Source organism: Sceloporus undulatus, chromosome 2 (genome assembly GCF_019175285.1).
Source record: "Sceloporus undulatus isolate JIND9_A2432 ecotype Alabama chromosome 2, SceUnd_v1.1, whole genome shotgun sequence".
In the NCBI taxonomy this organism is placed as follows: domain Eukaryota; kingdom Metazoa; phylum Chordata; class Lepidosauria; order Squamata; family Phrynosomatidae; genus Sceloporus; species Sceloporus undulatus.
Genome location: NC_056523.1, coordinates 134,845,301 through 134,867,510, shown reverse-complemented (window position 1 = coordinate 134,867,510; position 22,210 = coordinate 134,845,301).

Here is a 22,210-nt window from a genome sequence, read left to right as displayed (position 1 = left end):
TTTCTTTCTTTCTTTCTTTCTTTCTTTCTTTCTTTCTTTCTTTCTTTCTTTCCCACTCCCACTCCCACTCCCTCTCTCTTTATTCTGAGGAAAATTTGCAGATGGATGGAGAAAGAACGTTCCTTTGAATGAGAAAACAAATAGTTTCTCCTTGCCATTCAAATAGTTTTGCTTATTTTATCCCTTCATGGAGGAACTACAGCTGTTGCAGGAGAAGTGAATAATTGAAGAAATCCAGAGAGAGAGAGAGAGAGAATCCAAACTGACTCACCTTTATGAAATGTAAATAAAGGCATATCGTTTAAGAAGGAAAGCTTGAGTAGAATGTACACTAGCAGTTCTGTCCTGTAGGACTGATTATAATCTCACTTAGACTGGAAACTCCCCTGAGCTTGGCATCAATAGAAGTCCCAAAGGAGAGCAAAATTATCTGTTTTCCAAGATAGCACTGCTGTGGAGTTGTCAATGAATGAGGTGGGGAAAAGGCATGATCACAAATTGGGTGTCTGGGTTAGATGCAGCTGTGGACAGAGTTAGTAATAGCAAAAGATCCCACTGCCCCCCGCCCCCCGCCCCCCCGCCAATACACTTCAGCCCATTCTCTCACTCTGCTATTAAGTCTAGTCGTCTATGTTCTACACTCTAATGAACCCATACCCCTGAGAAACTAGTGGGAACTTGCTTATATTCAAATCCCTCTGCCCCTGAGAATGAGGAGATAAGAAGCAGTAATGAAGGGTAAAACCTCAAAAGGTGTTTGATCTGAGCTGTCTATGCAAAGCTGGTTGCTGCTACTGATCTCAGTGGAACCACCTTTCGTCTACAAGGCATCAGCCAATTTTGCTTGTAAAATGCAGAATCAACACCTGTTCTTATGGACACTGTCAATATATGTTTCATCCAGGCCTGTACTGCCCTGGAATTTGGAAGTGTAAATGTTTATTTTATTTGATAAATATATTAGAAATTTATGTCCTACCATTTTGAAATATGCTTTTAGATGTTCAGCAAATTTGTCATAGCACTTGTTTTTTAAAAATTGCAATTAAACTAGTAGCACACATTCCACCAACAGCCTCTGACAACATGAAAGCTGGATTCATACCAATAAAACCAGAGATCAAAAAAGAAAGCAGCACCACAGTAAATACAGCCCAAGTGAAATCCTTCAAATTATGAAGAAGCAATTTAAATATGTTTTCACCACCTGCTTATCAATAGAGACTATTGAGCCCATATGGTACAGAATTTTGGGACAACCATAAAAAAGTCTTATCTCCTGTGCTTACCACCCTAACAACTTCCAGAGCTGGGCATGGAAGCTTGGGCTTAGAAGTTGATCTCAGTGTGGAGTCTGGTTGATAGGTAAACCATTTAGAGCTTTAAAAGTCAATACCAATTCTTTAAACTGGCAACATAACAACCGGAAGCGTAACTGAGGCAATAAAGGTGTCATATATTTCAGCCACAGGGCCTAAATAAACTAGAGGCACCAGATCCTGTCTGACCTTGCATGCTGTAACGTTTTCTCCACCACCTCACAATTCTTTCCTTCTTTGTGACCCAACACACCTGTGGGTTTTTAAAGGTCAGTAGCGTCAATGGATGTTAAATCACAGGCCAAGTGGATAGTTAACCAAGAATAAAAGTTTATTTTAACACAGAATAGGCAAAGGTAACTTTGACATGAAGTTGTTACTATGTCTTCTTTTGTTACATATATACAAGTCTGGTTTTAACTTTCTCTCTAATAATATCTAAGCCACACAGGCTATACTATCATTCAAGAAATTAGGTAACCCAAACCCCTCTTTTTGAGTCTGGTTACACTTAGGGGGTGTTCCCATTCGCCTATAAAGTGGATCATGATGCAAATTTAGGGGGTATCATTTCCACTCAAGCCCAAATTAGATCTGCATTGCCCCTGAACCATTCCCATAGAGATTCAAATCTGAATCAGATTATCTTGAATAATTCGAATTATATGCCTATAAACCAGTTTTAAAAAACAGTAGGTTTTAAAGCTAATTATTTTTGCTCCCAGCGTCCGATTCGTGGTATCTGAATGGGAACGACAAGGGTGTCTGATTCGGGAACTGGAGATGGGAGGAGCAGTGCTCAAGGGGCTGGCCTGGGGGTGTCACCCTCTTTGTTCTCTTTCTGTATCGCCAGTGCCATTTTCTTCCATTCGCATAGATTTTACCCCGGTGGATTGCAACTTACCCTCTGCTCCTCATTCATAGACCGATGTATAAGGAGAGCCATTGAACACCATTTTAAACTATTATTTTTTCTTTTTTTGCCTCTGCCTGAGCCCCTGAGCAGCAGATGGACTTTGCAGGACATCCCTGCTTGATCGCCCCTCAGACAGCCCAGGGAGCAATGGGGGAGGCAAAGGGATTTGGGGGAATGGAGGCTCCTTCCAGAGGAACTATGGGAAGACACAGGAGAGCCTGGATGCCCAGGGATCTGAGGGGGGATATCAAGCTTTCTCTTCTCTTTTCCCCAAAGAGTCTCTCCCCACTGAACCCCGCTGCCTTCTCCTCCTTGATCTGATTTGCCAAGCCTGAGCTTTGGATGCATAGTCTCTACCCACTGAATCCCACTGCCTTCTCCTCCTTGATCTGATTTGGCAAATACACATGCACACACACTAGACAGACAGACAGACAGACAGACAGACAGACAGATAAAAAGATATATATATATGCACACACACACACAAACATATAGGTATATACACACATACATATTTGTGTGTGCGTGAATGCACGTATATATATATATATATAAACATATGAATGTATATTTGTGTGTGTGTGTGTGTGTATATATATATATTTCTAAAGTAAATTATAAAGTAACAACTTTTTTAATTTATGAAAAAAAACTCATCTGTAGTTCCAAACCTACTGTAGAAATAATACAGTTTGAGACCCATTAACCTCCCCTGGCTCAGTACTAAGGAATTATGGGAACTGTTGTGTTTGTGAGACATTTATCCTCCTCTGCCAGAGAGTGCTGGTGCCATAATAAACTACCATTCCCAGGATTCCCTAGCACTGAGTTATGGCGGTTAATATGGGGAGACACAGAAGAAGACAAATAGAGGCTCCTTCTAGTCTGGGGAGACACAACAGAAGAGCCTTGGATGCAGCTGATTTCCATTGGCTGCCCCAAACCTCCTCCCCAAGACTTGTGATGTCTGAAGCCTAGGCGCTTGATTGACAGCTTGCAGACACAAATGAGAACGGGGAGCAAATTAATCCGCTTTAAAATAAAGCGATTTAAAATAAATGGGAACAAAAACAGGGTCTAAAATGATCGGGCTAATTTGCCCCTTTTCGTAATGAAACGATGGAAAAAATTCGAATGATTCCCGGAACATAATCCGAATCAACGCGCCAATATAATCCGTTTTATATGCCAAGTGGGAACACCTCCTGAGTCTCTACTCTCTAGAAACTAATACTGTCCCTCTCTGGACCTAACACTATCTTTCCCCACTGAACTCCAGTTCATCCCTCAGGATTCCAAACCCTAAACTCAACCCAACTGCCAACGGAATCTTCAAACTCCTCAGCCAGCACCTGATTGGCTTAGGGTCTCTGGCTTCTGATGGCTATTGTAAGTCAGTTCGTCACACATGCTAAGGAGGACCAGCCCTGTTTAGTACTTAGATGGGAGACCACAAATGAACCCAGGCACTTTGGGCTGTATTTCAAAGGAGAGTTCTGACAGAACCACTTCTAAGTATTTCTTGCCGAAGAAAACTGTATGAAATTCATGGGGTTGCCATGAGCTGAAGGCATTTGCACACATATTCCAACTGCCTAACACCCACCAATACCTGTTTAAGCAGATTTTAACAGTGTAAGAAGGAGACCTTGGTCTGAGGAATTATCTTTGGCTCAAAGAGAGGAGCGGTTTCTGTCCTATGTTTATGATGGTAGCCAAGGTAGGTCAACAGAGACAGGTTTTATGAAAACTGACTACTGTTTATTATTTTACACACCTAAGACAATCATACACTCACACAATCACCCAAGAACTCAAGAATATAGTAAGTTAGTGTTGGATAGTAACAAGAGGCATTACTAGCAGTGATATTCCCCTGTATGGTGCAATGCTCCAGGGACCAGATTGATGAAGGCTCTTCTGCACAGGGGGGGGGGGACAGCTAGAGGATTGGAACTATATCGAAACTCAGACATACTGGAGTTTACCTGGATTCTATCACAGAACCTGAACAAAGGATTTGAGGACCTTAAATAGACAAATCTAGACTCAGGCACAGAGTTGTTTATCCTACTTCGAAGCAAAACCAGATCTACATTTAAACATTGCTTGATCTATTGGCAACTTCAAGGTGAGAATGGTTCTGGCCTGGCAAATCATCCTGGGCCATAAATTTGCCCAAAAGTGTGAATGACTCCCCTGTTGGCAACTCCTATTTAGCCTCTTTGATCTATGTTACAAGTGTATGTGATGCACTCATCTTGCAGTCATGGAGGACTCTACGTCAATATCCCATCATCAGGCATTCTGTTATAGGGTCATGAGAAGGAAAGCCATCCACACTAAGGATTTTAAGGCTCCATGCTCCATAAGAACAGGTTTTAGTTTCCAAATGATCTTTAAATGAGCTCCATGTAACACGCATTAACTAATCCAACCTGAATACATGAGGGCATATTCAAGGTCCACCTTCTTCTGATGGACATATCAATTTAGGAGATAAAATGTACCCTAGGCTCTGCTACAACTTCTCACATTAGTGCTGAGTCTTGGAAGACTCCCATATGGAGAACATAGGGGATGTTCCCACTAGGGGAAACCCCGCGTTCTGAATCGAATCCAGAGTGGCGTTCATATTAGGATCCGATTTAAACCTAGAACGGTTCTAGAGCAACCCGCAATCGTCCCCACTACAAATCGAATCGTAGAGCGGGATAAAAATTTAAATCGAATTTTCCTCATTTAACACGTGTTAAAAAAACACTAGGGTCCGACCTACGTTTTTCCATTGATTCGAGTTAGGAACCGGAGTATTTAAATAGGAACGACAGCCTTTGAATCGGGTTGGATGGATGGGAGGAGCGGACTGCGGTGGGGGCTGTCCTTGGGGGAGTTGCCCTTTCTGTCCCCATCCGTCGTGGCTGTCACCATTTTTTCTTCCCTCACCCCTTTGTCCGTTGTGGTCTTTCAATAGAGATAAGGATTATTTTTATTTTTATTTTAATGGTTTACAGGCGCTTAATCTCTTCCGCTTTAAGCGCCTGAAGTCCCGGCTGCTCAAGCGCCTGCATCTGCAAAGGACTACAAGGCTTCTCCCGGTGGATTGCAACCTCCCCTCTGTGTGGGAAGAGCCCATTTCTAACGGAGGAGAGGCAGGAAGGGAAGCCTCCTCTCAAAGAGGCATTCCCTGCCCGCTTGGGCACTGATCTCGCCCAGGCAGGGAAGGGAAGCCTCCTCATGAGGAGGCATTTGATCTCGCCCAGGCAGGGAAGGGCTCTGATCAAGGGGGGGGGGGGGAATAGAGCCTTTCCATCTCTCTTTCTCAAACGGAATCTGCCTTCTCCTCCAACCCTGGAAGAGAATCTTTGGGAAAGAGTGCTCCCTCCCTGCTTTGCCAGAAGCCTCCCCCATTGATCTGTGGGCTCTGTGAAGGGATTCTCCCTGGCTGTCTTGGGAGACATGAGAGGGGATGCTGTCATGCAAAATCTATCCCATAGTTCCTCTGGAAAGAGCTTGGGTTTCCTAAATTCGCTTTGCCAGAAGCCTCCCCCATTGACTCTGGGCTCTCTGAAGGGATTCTGCCTGGCTGTCTTGGGAGACATGAAGAGGGGATGCTGTCATGCAAAATCTATCCCATAGTTCCTCTGGAAAGAGCTTGGGTTTCCTAAATTCGCTTTGCCAGAAGCTTCCCCCATTGATCTCTGGACTCTCTGAAGGGATTCTGCCTGGCTGTCTTGGGAGACATGAGAGGGGATGCTGTCATGCAAAATCTATCCCATAGTTCCTCTGGAAAGAGCTTGGGTTTCCTAACTCGCTTTGCCAGAAGCCTCCCCCATTGATCTCTGGCTCTGTGAAGGATTCTCCCTGGCTGTCTTGGGAGACATGAGAGGGGATGCTGTCATGCAAAACCTATCCCATAGTTCCTCTGGAAGCAGTTGGGTTTCCTACTAAATTCGCTTTGCCAGAAGCCTCCCCCATTGATCTCTGGGCTCTCTGAAGGGATTCTCCCTGGCTGTCTGGGAGCATGAAGAGGGGATGCTGCCATGCAAAACCTATCCCATAGTTCCTCTGGAAAGAGCTTGGGTTTCCTACTAAATTCGGAGGGAAAATGTATATAAGGCTGACAGCGCTTATGACGTTTGATCGTTTAAGCGCCTTGATTGGTTCATTAAAAAAAAAACCGCCAAAAATACATCTTTCACAAACGGTCAATGAAATGGAAACGCTGACGAAAGTAAATCACTTCCAAATAATCCGGGTTAACGTTACGTCATTCTGACGTACTATTGATTGACAGCTCCAAATAAGGTATGGAAGAGAAGAATCGCTTTATTTAAACACCGATTTCATGCCAAGTAGGAACGCTTGCAGGTAAAAACTTCGATTTAAATAACCAGATGGAACGAAGAATAACGCGTTTCGGAACACGAGATACACCAGGGTTATTTTGAATCGGTTTTATTAAAAACGTTGTATTTTAAATCGTTTCAAATATTAAGTGGGAACACCCCCATATCCTTCATGACAGATAAATGCAACCTGATCCAAGAAGACCAGTTTGAAACTACTATCCAGAGTATCTACATCTTGTCCAAATTAAGCCTTAGCTTGTTTACCCTCATCTAACAAAGTGAACCAAAACACAACTCACCATTTCAGTGTGATTAAAGAGAATATTTTATTCTAGTATCTGAAAAATTCTTTTATACTTTGATGGAAAATAAATCTGTGTTTGGCCCACCACTGTGACCATTCTAGTCTGTGCTGTCGAAGATTGTTCTGTCAGTCATAAAAATATGAAGCTGTTTTCTTTGGCTGGTTTGTAAATTCTTCACCTTAGATGCAAAAACTGTCCCCTGTCCCACAACACACTGTCATTTGTTTTCTGTATTGTGCACACAGAGAAGAAATGTTTTCTTCTTTCAGTCTTTTATCAGCCATAGAGGAACAGTCTGAATATGCTTACCTCTAGGAGGAAGCACGTTTGCTGCATACAACTAGCCAGTCTCAAGGAGGCTACCATTGCATGTTACCAGGCAGTGTAAAAGCTATAGCAATGTTAGATTTAAAGCAGGGAATTTCTAACCTAAGTAAGTATTTCTAACTTTAGGATTGCTGTTAAGTCAGAAATTACTTGAAGGCACACCAGCGCAAACACATAAAAAGGAGGAAGGGAGGGAGGAGGAAAAAGGAATGTGGCAGCACCTTTAAGACTAACTGGTTTTTATTTTTGTATGAGCTCTGTAAGCATCCAAAAAAGTAGGTTTATATCTATGAAAACACATGCTTCAAGAGCTATTTCTTTCAAAACAACAACTTGTTAATACTAAGATTGAAAGGAGTCTGCAAACCCTATGCACTAGGTTGCAAGAAAATGGAAAAAGATGGAAAATATATTGCACTGATAAGATGACAAATAGAGTAATGATCAACTGCCTGAAGCAGAGTGAGGTTTCAAAACTGAGCAATGTATTACACCTGGTTGTACCAGACTAACCACAAAAACCTCCAGTTCCAGTAATAATGAGGTTTTTTTTAGAAAATGTCCAAGGAGCACTCAAACATACAGAACTGATTCAGCAGTAAGATTCACCAAGGCTACAGAGAGGTTGAAAATTGGATAGCAGATATTTAAGGGTGTAGAGGGCTATATTGTGCTGTTGTGCACTTGGGAAACTAGTCAGACTCCGGCCCAAAGCCTCCGCATCTTAACAGAGAGTGAGAGAGTCCACACTCATCACGGCATCCATAGAAGTGCAGTAGTCATTTTTTCAGTCCAACCCTTCATGAATCGGTATTCCATCCAGGAAAGCAGTCCAAAGGGTATCCAAAAGAATGATCAGACGAGGCAGGTTCAAGGCAACCACATGAAGGAACAAGGCACCAGTGTAGCTTTTTCCCAAGAAAGGGGATGGTTGTCAGCCATATTGGATCAAAGCAGGTGCTGGGATGTTTATAGTACAGTTCTCACAGGTGCTCCCTATTTGCAGTCTGCTTCTTATGTAAATGCTAAGAGTGCCAGTGTCTTTCTCTTTACTGGTGTCTCTTCATGGGGTAGCATTGGTAGTCTGGTTCTCATCTGAGGGTTGTGTTGCAGAAACTTTGCTCTTGTGGTTGCTGAAAACTTGGCTCCTGTTGTTGCTGCAGGCTCTTGGGGTTGCTTGAATTGCTGCAACCCTGGCATGTCTCCTGGGCTCTCAGACTCTTTCCTCAGAGCCTTCAGACTCAGAGGACATGCCCGGGGTTGACAGGGCATGACATATATTTACCTATTCTGAAGAAGAGTATGTGGCGACAGACTTGGACAGCATCCGAGGGTGTACCAGAATAAGTGAACAAGAATGATTGAGGTTGGAGGGGGTTATACCCCCAAACCTTCCTCAGGGTATGTGTTGTATACTCAAAAGCTTTGATTATTTTCCCAAGCAATGGACAAACTGGTCCACAAAATGTAATGATTTTTAGCACCAAGGTATTAATGCACATCTGAAACAATTCTTTGATGATCAGAGAGGCAAAGGAAATTCAGGACTTGAAAGAGGGGAAACAGAGTAAGGGCTCTGTCTTTTTAGACAATTGTCTTTGTTTTGTTTTGTTTCCTTTCCCATAGGAAATGCAAAATAGGAGGTATGTGTGATTAGTATAACCCATAAGTGCTTGTCATCTTGTTCTATCTAAGCTGAAAAATGCTGTTTTCTGTGCAAAATAACTTGTGTGAATTTTGTGCACAGTAAGCGCAAACTGCAAAGATTCTCATCAGCCTAAAATTCTTTGAGTCAGAGCTTCTTGGCCCTCAAGAAACATATTTTTGAAAAAAACATTTTCCATATATTTTCAAATATTCTTTCCATCCTTACTCTTGCTCTAGACTGAGAAGTCACATGGTCTCAAGGCCTAACAGGCAAACATGGTCAAGGAGCAGCTGCTACTTCCAGCTAAGAGGAGAGCTTTCAGAGGCTCATTCACTGATGTTGTAGAGTGGGAGATACAGCTCACAACTGAATGGCAACCCCAGTTATCACTTCAAAGTATAAACCTGATCTGTGAGATCCACTGGATGATCTTAGAAAACGATTAAGGCAGGGGGAGCCATCTAATGGAAGTGCATCTGGTTGGCCCCTTGGTATACAGAACTTTCAAGGCGAAATAGACATTCGACATGAATTGTTTGTCTTCAAGGCTGTCAAAGTTAGCAAAATGAAGCTGAAACTCTGGGAAGGCATTGACACTGGTAGCCTGCTGTGGGTGGAAAGAAATTACAGATGTAAAAATTATATATATATATATATATATATATATCCCCATCCTGCATAGTTTATTCTGAGAAATGTTGACCCTCTTAAAGAAATGTATAGAACAGTGTGCCAACACTATATGCCATATGCAGGCGTGCCATACACAGCTTCTGGCTTATACTGAAGCTACGGCTGGGAGGAAACATTGGTGTGTGCACCCATGACACGTGTGCGATGCCACGCTACATGTACGAGCCCCATTGTTTTTAATGGGGCTCAAGTATACACATTTTTTCTCTTACGTGGGAATGGAGACCCCATATAAGGGAAGGGCCCACTGTATCTTTAGAATTCTCAGTGGCAAGATACCTGTTACATTCAGTTTGGGTGGTTTGCTAGGGAGTGCTCACATCCCCGTTTCATGCCTATAAGTGCTCATTCCACAATAAATAACTGAGGCTCTAAAGCATTTCATTGAGCATTTTTACCGCCTTCTTTTCATGGTAATGATGTTTGTAAATTCCTTCTGTATTGATGAAAGGTAGAAAATAAGAATCTCCCCGCAAAGTTCAGTCTTGCGATTTTCTCCTTTGCCATATGAATTTTTAAGAAATTAGTAAACTGTGTCAGTCCAGTCACAGACACCTGGGATTATGAATGATCCGTTTTGTTTTACGATATTATGAAGCACAATTGGAGCAGTGCTAATATGGAAGAGTACATAAATACCATTTATATTTTTAATGCATAGAAGATAGCAAAAAAATTGACATGAAAATATAACTTATGAATTCCTCAGAGAGGCTCACACAATGCAAAAAAGCAAACAGGAGTTAAATGAGAAACACTTCATTATTTCTCCATATGTAGCACTCGTATGTGCATAGAATTTTCACTATCTTTCTGTGTTACCTTCCACTGGGGGATTGCAAAGTGCTTTACAAATAGTAGTTAAGTCTCACAATGACCCTTGAGGCAGATTTAACAAGAAGTGCCACTGCACTGAAAACAGTTTCCTTATTGCTCTGATTACACACTGAATTTTCCTTGATTTTCAACCATTTTTCAGTATGTGCAAACTGCACTATTTGCCCTGGAACAGACAGTAAATGGCACCTGGGCCGGAGTTTGGAATGGGTAACAACAGCAACAAAAAGCACAACAAAACACAGCTCAGGATGGTAATCAGCTGGATGGTTGTTCTGGAATTCCTAGGAAAGCTCTAAAATTGTCAATTAGCATAAATTATATATCCAGCACAGCTTGGTGGCAGCCTTTGCAGCTCTTATGGCCCAAAATGCCTATTGGATTTTGCATGAGGGATTGCAAAGAAGTCTTTGCCATGCAAGGGATCCTTATTCAGCAAAAGCAGGTAAGCAGGGGAAGTAAGCTTCCTTCTCGTGCCAGCATTAAGACCTCTGTGTCTGACCCTGTGCTCTTTTGAGCTGGAGCATTGCTCCATTAGGTTGGATTACATCATGTGAGGGGAGCTTTCTGTCATGCCTGGATGTACTTGCTGCTTGATGAAGCCAGAGCATTCTGGCTGGAAATACACAGCAAAATTCCCCCAGATTGGCTGTATAATTGTTCAGCATTTACCACAAGTATATGCTTTCAAGCACCATATATTTACGCAACACCCCCCCCCCATGTTGTCTGGTGTTGTCCTTTTGCAAATATGGCAGCTGGGGTGAGGTTGGGTGGGACATGTATCAGTCTTTATCCTTGACTGTTCCTCCTCTCGACAAGAGTCAGAAGCAATAAAAGACTCACTCTTTTCATGGAGCCAGTTTCTGAGACACAGAAATAATTTTTCCTTCTCCACTCCCCCACCCCTTTCATCTCTTACATAAGGAGACGTGGTGGCTCGGTCAGTCCCTGAGAGTGAGTGCTATTACGCAACACACAAAACTTACTTTCTCTGGAACCAGTGTTTTGCTGGAAAGGAGATGCAAGATGGTTCTGTTCAGTTTTGTGTTTCATCCTGCCAGTCAACCATATATATCTTTTGTGTGCAACAGGGAGACCTCCACTGTTGATCAGATTCTAATGGCCAAAATGGGCATTGCATCAAGGTGTATGCTACTTCTCCATAGTCTGATCTTTAAGTCAATGAAGCTGCAAAAAGCTGCTACTCTGAGGGAAGGAAAGAAGGCCAAGAAGAAGTTGTTTAATCAGGGCTCTCATTTCCATGAGCCAGAGTGAGGCAATTGCCTCTGGAAGCAGATAGTATGAAGCAGTTGTGGCAGCCCTCTCTCTTGGGGAACATAGCTGTGTTTGGATTGTTGTCCTCAGGGGGAGTTGAAGACCTTCAGAGTCAACATACTAAACAGAGGAGGAGGAAACATCCTTTATTACAGATTGCAAAATATATTGGCCAGGTCAGTAACTAATGTCTTTTGTCTGCATTTTTTTCAGTTCAACAAACCCCAAGCTTTTCTTTCCATAAGGAAAAAATACAGGAGATGCATAGCATTTACCAGGCACGTATGCCTTTAGTTATTTAGTTCTCATATGCAAAAAGTACTGTTTTTGCACAGAAAAGACATGCAGAAAAACTATATGCATAAAAGCTGCATAAAAATGAAAGAATTTGAATAAACATAAGGAATCCTGTGCAGAACCCACCCCCCTATCACCACCACCACATATCATTTTCCTGCATGTGTTTACTGCACAAAAATTCAATGGCTGGTATGTGTAACTTAAGAGTTTTGTTGTTGTTGTTGTGTGCCTCCAAGTCATTTTTGACATATGGAGACCCTATCATATGGTTTTCTTGGCAAGTTTCTTCAGAGGTGGTTTGTCATTGCCATCCTAAGTAGTAGTAGTAATAATAATAATAATAATAATAATAATAATAAATATTTATTTATATCCCGCCTCTTCCACTTTGAGGATCGAGGCAGGTAACAGCAAAGCGAATACAATATACAACAATAAAAACAACAAGCCCCACAAGACCCCGACCCAACCCTCCCTCCCAACTATAAAATTAAACAGTAAAAGATGTTTAAAAAGTACCTAACAATACATCAAAGTTAAAAAAACAAACCACAAGTAAGAAAAATAATAAAAGGAGGGGGATTCAATAGGTTCTGGACATTATCAATCGGGGAAGGCCTGCCAGAAGATAAAGGTTTTTGTCACCTTTTTTAAAAGCCTCGAGTGAGGATAATTGGCGAATGTCTTCCAGCAGGTCATTCCAAGTTTTTGGAGCAATGACAGAAAAAGACTTCCAGGAGGTCACCGCCAGTCTGGTCTTTCTAGATTGTAAGAGGTTTTCCCCGGAGGATCGGAGTGTACGGGAAGGATTCTATGGGAGGAGGCGTTCCTTCAAGTAGACTAGACCCAGGCCATGTAGGGCTTTATAGGTGATAACCAACACCTTGTACTGAGCCTGGAAGCTAATAGGCAGCCAATGTAGTGATTTTAAAATAGGTGTAATATGGTCGAACTTGGATTTTCTGGCAACCAGTCTGGCTGCCATGTTTTGTATCAACTGGAGGTTCCGGACGTGGCACAAAGGTTGCCCCATGTAGAGCGCATTGCAGAAATCAAGGAGAGAGGTTACTAGAGCATGTACGACCGTTTCTAGGTCCCGCTGCTCCAGGTAGAGGCGCAACTGTCGCATCAAACTGAGAAGTAATGTGTTTTGAGCTGAGACTTTTTAAAGCTTAGCCTGAGTAAAAACCATATTAGAGGGTTGATATCTTCAAGCAACTTGGGCAAAACTTTGCAACAGATTGTTTTTGTTTGTCCTGGGAGAACATAGGTGCCCTGGGAGCCGCCTCTGCAGCTGGGCTGCTGTTGTTGCTGCAGGCTCTCCGCCACCGCCGGCCATCCTATGAGGATGAGAGAGTGCAACTTGCCTAAGGTCACCAGTGGGTTCTTTTTTTGTTTAGTTGAGTGGGGAATTGAACCCTGATCTCTAGAGTTGTAGTCATCTCTCAAACCATTACATCACACTGGCTACAGATCTCTAATTGCTCAATATTTACGAATCCTATACAATCACAATGTATAGGATTATACCTTAATGCCAGCATCCCCCATTTCACCTTAAGAGACAGCTGCTGTATCAGGCGAGAGAGGTCTATTCAGCTGGAGTTGGGGTGCAAGGAGGAGGATGTTTCCACCCAATGAGTGTGCCTAAAACCATCAGAAGCAGGATGTCCATTGCAAGTCCTTATTGCAATTTCACTTGAGAGGGGTGGAATCCTCCTCCTCCTTGTAACCCTGTTTCCAGGTGTCCTTCCTTCCTTGATAAAATGGATGGGGATGTTACTTAGGGTGCATTCCTACTATGAAATAGAGCAAATTGCTGACTGGTGTAAATGACCCTCGTTCCCATTTGAAATCGGTTCCTGTCACAATGTGATTGATTTCTGTTGTGATAAAGTGAGGCAAAGGCAAAAAAACTGTTTTTTTCCAGACAGTTATACTAGTGGACAGGTAATGTTTGCCCTATTGATCTTGCTCTGTATCTAAATAGAGATGTTATTTAGTTATTCTTCATAACTAAGTAGCCAGTCTAGGATTCTGGCAGATCTTGGGACAGGCTAGGAGGGGTGAGTGACACTTAATATGCTTTGAGATTTCATTCTTTTCTCTACATAGCATGTTCCACAGTGCTCTGCAAAGTAATTTCTTCCGTTGCTTGGCTTTGGACCCTCAATTTGAGAAAGTATACCTTCTCCCTTTTTTTATATTCATGGTATAAATGTGGGAGGAACCTCTTGTTGTTAATTGCTCTCAGATCAGCCTGTGATTTATAGACAATTGCAAAGCATTTTATTGAATAGATTATAAAAAACTATAATAAGAAATGGGTGTGCCACAACATTGGATAGTCCTAATGTGTAATCTATACTCAGGGCAAGAGCCTACTGTTAGGACAGAATATGGAGAAATAGAAAGATTTCCAAATAGAAAGGGTCAGGCAAGGCTGTATTCTATCACCCTATCTATTTAATTTGTATGCTGAGAACAATGATATGAAAAGCAGGGTTGGACTCACAGGAGGGAGGAATGAAAATTGGAAGAAGGAACATCAACAATCTAAGATATGCAGATGATACCATAATACTAGCAGAAAATATCACAGATATTTAAAGATTATTGAAAAAAGTCAAGGCAGAAAGCACAAGGGCAGGTTTACAGCTGAACATAAAGAAAAGAAAAATTTCACAGACAAGCTACATAATTTTAAAGCAGACAATGAAGTGACTGAAATAGTTCAAGATTTCCCACACTTGGGCTCAATCATCAATCAGAGTGGAGATTGCAGTCAAGAAATCAGAAGAAGATTAGGACTTGGAAGGGCAGCTATGAAAGAATTAGACAAGATCCTGATATATTATTAAATACTAAGGTTAGGATTGTCTAAATCATCGCATTTCCCATTTATTTGTATAATTGTGAAGGCTGGACAGTGAGGAAAGCTGATAGGAAGAAAATCAACTCATTTGAGATGTGCTGCTGGAAAAGAGTTCTGGACCAAAAAAACCCCCCACAGCAATGGATGGGTCCTAGAGCAGATCAAGCCTGAACTCTCCCCTGGAAGAAAAGATGACTAAGCTGAGGTTGTCATATTTTGGCCTTATCGTGAGAAGAAAGGATTCATTAGAAAAGACTAAAATGATTGGTAAAGTGGAGGGCATATTCCAGATGGATAGACTCAATCAAAGAAACCACATCATGAATCTGCAGGAGCTGAGCAGGGCAGATGGCAACCCTATGTATGAGAGACCTTCAAGACATGTCACCGTCAACAGCCCTGTTCAGGGGCTGCAGATTCAGGGCTTCCTTGATTAATTCAACCCACCTGTAATGTGGTCTTCCCTTTCTTTCTTTTTCCTACTGACTTTCTCTTTACCGTGCTCTATTGTGTTTTCTAATGAGAAAGCTCCGTGGAAAAGCATGCATTTTACTTGCAGTAAGAATCTCCAGGCATGGCTAAGAAACAATCCTGACTGGATCTCTGGAGACCCATCTCAGTCAAAGTCAACAATACTGGGTTCGATGGACCAATGGACATATTCCTAAACAACTACCTTTTGGGGTTATACCTTTCATGCCTCTGGTGAGGCATGTTCTGGCTCTTGAAAGGTTACTCTGCAATAGATTTGTTTGTCTTTACTCTGCAACAGAACACCTTACCCAAAAAAGACTAGCATTCTGACATGTTTCTTCTGTCACCAGTTTCAGATGCTTAAATGGCTCTTCTGGAAGCAGAGTCACGGTGCAAGATGAAGGCCAATGGAAATGATGCTATGCCTGTATGATTAGATTAAAAGGATAACCTCTTTTTCTATGCAAGTTCCCTGTGGTGTTATAGAAAGGATAAAAATAACTGTCAGCTCTACAGCTATTCATATACAGAGCAAGGTCAACTGGGCAGAGGTTACCTGGGCACTGGTGATGACTTTGTTTCCTCCCATTTTCTTTCTGCTTTAATAACCAGAAGGGTTTAATTAACCCCTCAACTGATAATTTTGGCAGAATTAAATAATGCAGCTGCTCTCGTCAAATGAAGCAATTGGTCAAATCACATGCACAAAGATTTCCACATCTATGGTTATGTGCACAGACCCCTTTTCAGGCTGTAGACTCATTACTGAAGTTTGGGTTGTATGCTTAGCCCACCCTAATCTGCCCTATTCATTTGGATAGCATAGGGAAAGTGTCGATTGTTGCACTTAGAGGCCTCAGTTCTCTGCAACAAGACTGTAGGCTCTTCAGATACTTAGCACTGGAGGACCTAGAGATTTCTAGAGAGGTGTTCTCTCAAGTAAAAACATAGTGTTTTTGTCATCTGTGATTTTTCCATGTTCACGGGGGGCTTATGCCCCTAAGCCCAGCAAATAGGGAGGGAATGGGTGTATATATTTAAAATATTTTCGAGCCATGGATGGTTGAACCTGTAGATAAAAAAAAAAATCTGTGGACAAGGGAGGGCAGACTGTTCCAGCATATGTCCAGATTTGTACTTTTGCATGCTTGTGGAAGGAGATATCCAGTGCCTTATTAAACAAGCAGTTCCTCATTTGCCTAAAGTGCAGCAGGCTGGCTTAAATACTAATTCAGCATGTGAACATAGTTCTGCCTCCTTGTGAGCCTCTAGAATAGCCTTGAATGACCACTGGGAAGCCAGCATTGAACAGGGTCTTGGCCATAAAAGTTATGTCCTTTGTTTGAGATGCATCCAAAGATATCAGAAGCTATCCATTTTTTTATATGATCATTAAAAAAAAAGGATAGGATAAGCTTTCTTTCGATAAGAATCAATAGTCTTTCTATAAGAATCAATAAAAAGTGTTGTGACTGTAAACTTATTTCTGCTCCTGTTTTAACACAGGGTGGTTGCTCTTTCGGAATTTTGTTCAAGCAAAATTTCACCAGTAGTTATTCGCCACTCAGCACCAAGGCCACAGTAATTATTTTTGTGAAATATTTGTATCCTGGCTTTCCCCCACAATATCGTCCATGACAATTTACTAAATCTAAACAATCCAAGACAGTTCATTACCAGTCATATTTCTATTTGTCTAGGAATTAAGGAAATGGACAGGCGAGAGTTATAAAGCATTGGCTTAAATCCAATTGTTAGTCACAGCTAGAGTAGAACCACTGATCCATACCTAAGTATTGACTTACAACATTCACATTAATACAGTGAGTTTATTCTAGCTGGGACTAACAGTTGGATTTAAGCTTCTGAACATTACTAAATTACCAAGCCCTAGTTTGTGTTCCATCTATCTCCCTGAACACAAGGTAGGCAGCTGAATCCTGCCACTCAGCTTAGTTATGATCAAAATAACCATCTCCTTAGATAGATCCTGGAAGCAACAATAGCCAGAGAAAATTTATTCTGAAAAGATCATTCATTTGCTCTGTCGAACCTGCTCTTTATAAACTAGTCATGTTTTATTCCTTTTGTGAACACAGGGATTGTCATCCTGGGTTAGGTGGGTGTTTTTTTTCCTGTTTTAAAGAAGAGCAGCAGCTTTACCAGTTGGTGCTGGCTTTTCCCAAAGCCTACCCCCTTCCCCCCAAACAGGTGTTTCTCTCTTAATAAGTGCCCATTTGTGTCATCCATCCCCTAATTAAGCATCTGTTCTCCCAGAGCCTGACAAGTTCTTTTGCTGATAATCCCAAATGGTTTGGCAGCGTTATTTATAATGCCGCCATAACAAAGATCTTCTCTAGTTGGAGTCCCTTCATGGTATGAATAAGATGTAACCCTTTCCTTATTATGATGATAACAGCATCATATAACTGAAGTTCAAGCAGGATACAGGAAGCTCCACCCTATCCAAATAATGTCCATAATCTTTAGGTGAAAACAAGTGAGATTGTCCCTTCAGCGCAGAAAGCTTCAGGATAGTCTTTGCTAAAACAATTTATTACAATACATAAGCCATTATTAGAGCTGTCAAGCGACTAAAATGTTTTTGGTCAATTAACTATCTTGCTGTTAACCAATTGATTAATTAAGCATTCACAATAAATATTACAGTATCTCCATGCAGATGATGATGTGGGGGGGGATACTAATAAAAATTGCATTTTCCACTCCATCATAACACATGCTCATGGATTTTAGTTGAAACTGACCTTAAAACATATTGAATGAATGATGATGTGTATGTGATTGGTTTACATCTCTGCCTTCAGCATAGAAGAGATGCTTCCACACAACATACACTCTGAGATTAGGGTTTATAAAACCTGCATCTTATGTTTGTTACTAACAAAAGAAATGGAAAATACCACTGAGTCTAATTTTCTGGTGTGGACTATGAGTGATGCAAATTGGTTGTTAAAGCAACAAGAAGGGCAGCAGAAACCACAATGGCAGCTGTGACACTGATCACCTGAAAAAACCTCCATATCATTTTAGTTATCTAATTTTTGTCAAATGACAAAACAAATACAGTCACCTCTCCTTTCTTGCAGACTTGGGACCCACGTTCTTGAATATGCATGGAGGGGCGACCTCCATTATCATCAATGGGGCAAGTCCCCACAAGTACAACCCAACACACTATGGGGCTTGAATAGGGCATGCCCCCACAAGTGCGTAGGGGTGCGTGCCGTGGGGCTTGAATACTTGTGAGTTTCCATTTTTGCAGGGGGTGTTCTGGAATGGATCCCCTGTGAAAACAGAGGGTCAACTGTATTCCATTCACATGAAACAGAAAATGAGAAAAAGAAGGTTTAGCTCTGGGGTAAATAATATGGCCAGAAGGACTTTGAGGCTAGAGTAGTAGGGGGAGTCAAAAGTTTCTAAACATTAATGGTAATAGCCCATAAAAGGTGAAATAGCACCTTAAAAGGTAAAAAGGTGTTGTGCTTAACGGATGGTGTGAAATTGCAAAGAGAAGAGAAATCATGGGATCAATCACTGAAGTGTCTCCTCTAAGTGGTTTTGTTGGACCAGTGTTCACCCAAGAACACATATATGCTGTGTGGAGTCAAGGTTTTTTTTAAAGAAAGAAACAGACTGGTATGGGGTTCTACAATTGAGTACCAGATGAACCCTCAAAAGTTGGGTGAGGGAGTAAATTAAGAGTAGACAATGATTAGAACTGATTCAACCATAATTCACTTTCTTCAGAGAATTTCTCTGGTTCTGTGTGGAGACTAAGGGGCTCAACAGACCTCCCTGAAAAGGCAGGCTGGAGCTGCCAGTTTTTACTCCTAATGGAGGCTGCAGCAAGCAAATGGCACAGCTTCCATCAGGACTAAAAAGAACCCACTGAAAGTGTGTTCTTTTTAGTCTGTACGGCAGGCGCCATGAGTGCGCCAATGACACACTTGCGCACAGCAGTGATGCACGTGCGGTGACGTTTAGACACTGCGCTGCACTTGCATCATCATGGTGGCTCCATGTGGACAGGGCCAAGCCATGTGGCGCAGCTGGCGCGCAGTAGGGCTCAGGAGTAGGCGATCGGTCTGCACTCCCACCCATAAATTCGGCCCCAGACCGCCGCTTTCCAGGAGTCTGTACCGGGCCTAACTCTGAGCACCTAAATATGCTACAGATCCCAGTATTATCTCAGAGTATCTAAGGGCAATCCAGAAGGGGATAAAATCTCTGGAAGTATTTAGAGTTTCTAGTTTTTTGTTTTTATTTTACCTATATTCTTTGATTTTGCATCCAAACTCTTTCTTGAAATCTCCTGGATTTCCTTCACTCCCCTCTTGTGTTTTTCCCACTGATCACCTGTCACATATAGACTCATGCAATGTTTAAAAACCTGATTTTCACCTATTCCCAATGAGCCTTCTTTATTCAGAAGTCAAAGTGCTAAAGTGCTTTAGCAATATTACACTAGTTAAACATTAGGATCATTTTGTTTTGGTGCAAACATTCTTCCTTCCCTTCCTCCCCTCTGTGGAATCAGTGTCCTGGAAAAAAATAACTTTGTTTACTGGTGCCAGCCATCTTAGCTAGTTCCAAGATAATACAAACAGACAGCTAAGTAGAAATATATTTCATTGCAGAAAATACTGGATGAATGTAAACTGACTTGGAAAGTAGCAACGAAAAGTCCTTGGTAATTCCCCCAAAATATTTCATGATGAAAAAACACCCATGTGGGTTTCTAAAATAAAATTGGTTTGTACATGAACAAAGCCTGGGACATTAAAAAAAATCTCATCTGGAGAAGCTCCAGGTGAGGACAGCAGTTTAACTTAAAGATAATAGCTAAAATATTGTGCCTTCTAACACTAAAGCAATTACATTTGATTTTTTAAACTTATTAATGATTGACTAAGAACATTTCCATATTGTACTAACCTTCTATGTGTATAAACATCTACTGCAACTCCATGAGTGGTTTCTTACAGAAATTGGGACATTTGGACAATGTGGTTGGGAGATATTGTCCTGCATTGTACAGTAAGTCCAACCTGTTGTGTTCCTGTTGACTGCTTTATTGTCTTGGCTCTAGAAACCAGGTAGCTATAGTTTTCCTCACATGTCTGTGTATAACTCAAAAGTGGACATAATCCCCCAGATTGGGGTGGGAGTGGGGATTGGTTTAAAGCAGAGGTAGGCATCATACTGGCCTCTAGATGTCTTTGGACAATAAATCCTGGGAACTGCAACCCAAGATCATCTAGAGGGCTACACGATACCCCCAATTTGAAAAAGTAGTAGTGGTGGTGGTGGTGGTTTGGAGCTATTCCTCTGAGACATTGGGAAGAAACCTCCATGAAGACTTGGACAAGTCACTCTCCTTCAGATTTTTTGTTGCCTGCAAATTGAGAGCACTGGCCCATCCCCGTGGCTGGTATGAAAATGAAAAACACTTGAATAAAACACAATACATACATTAAAAATGTTGCAACAGTATTTTGAATTGGATACGCTGAATGCAGTTGGGTGGAACAAAATACATAGGCAGGGAATGAAATTAATACTAAGCTCTTTCTCCAGCAGCATATTTAAATGGCAATTGAATCTACTCGCACACTTTGTTTATTCTTTAATCTCAGCATCTTTTCCAAGTCTATTTGCTTGTCTGCAGATGGCAATACCCCCTACCATCAGACCTTTCTGTTCTCCCTTCTTCTTGCTTCAGGAGAAAAGCAATCAGAGTCCTGCTTATGCATCTCGTAATAAGGTGAGGAAAGTACAGTTTTTGGCTCACCATAGGCCACAAAAGGCTAAGGGTCAGCCACAGTAAGAACACCTTTGATTTCCACAAGCTAAACAGCCAGCATCCTCTGATGCCAGATCAGTTCCCACTGCTGTTCAAGAACATGAAAAATGCATAAAATGTGATGATTAAGATAATCCCTTCCTTGCAAACATTTCCTCAAAACTCCATAGCAGAATCAATGGATGAAATATATCAAGATAAAGGAAAGTTCATGAAGGAGGGCAACTTTAAAGAAATGTAAAAACAAACAAACAAACAAAAAACAACAACCAAAAAGCAGGGGGAGGAGAGGAGAAGGATAACCACTTATTTTCTGTCTGTCAGGGGCAGCACCAACTTAGTAGCTGGAAAACAGTAAGCATGATACTCAATCGGTGACCTTCATTTAAAAAAAATCCTTCCTTTCAGCATACTGTATTTATAAACTTTGACCAACCTATATTCTGAGAAACCTCCATAGCTGATTTTTCCCTCACGTGTGAAGACTTCAAAAGATGCACCATAATCTTTATTAAGAACACTAATGGAAAGACAACAGTCTGGAGTACTTGATTAAGAAGGGACTCGGGGAAATAACCATTCTAATAAATTGATTCCACCATTGCCAAGTCCTGAGAATAACCTTAAAAATCCATGTATGAGTATGACTTCACTTCTGTCTAAAATATGTCTAAATATTATATACAGCAAGCCCTTCTCATCCATTGGTGTTTGGTTCTGGGGCTCCCTGCAGATGAGATAAAGATGTGGGAATCAAAGCCCATATTAGTCAATGGGCAGTGATATGTGCACACCCACATCAGTGAGCCGCAGGTGTGCACTATCACAGGCTAATATAGAGGGGAGCAATCTGCAGGACAGCCAGTCCATGGATGGCTAGCCTGCTGATATAGCGGGCTCACTGTACAGACCTAATGCATGTAAAGCATCTGCAATACTTAGAAGGCACTGTGTTGGAGCCATGTCATAGACTCATACAACTGGAAGAGACCACAAGGACCATCCAGTCCAACCCCTTGCCATGCAGGAAATCACAATCAAAGCACTCTCAGCAGA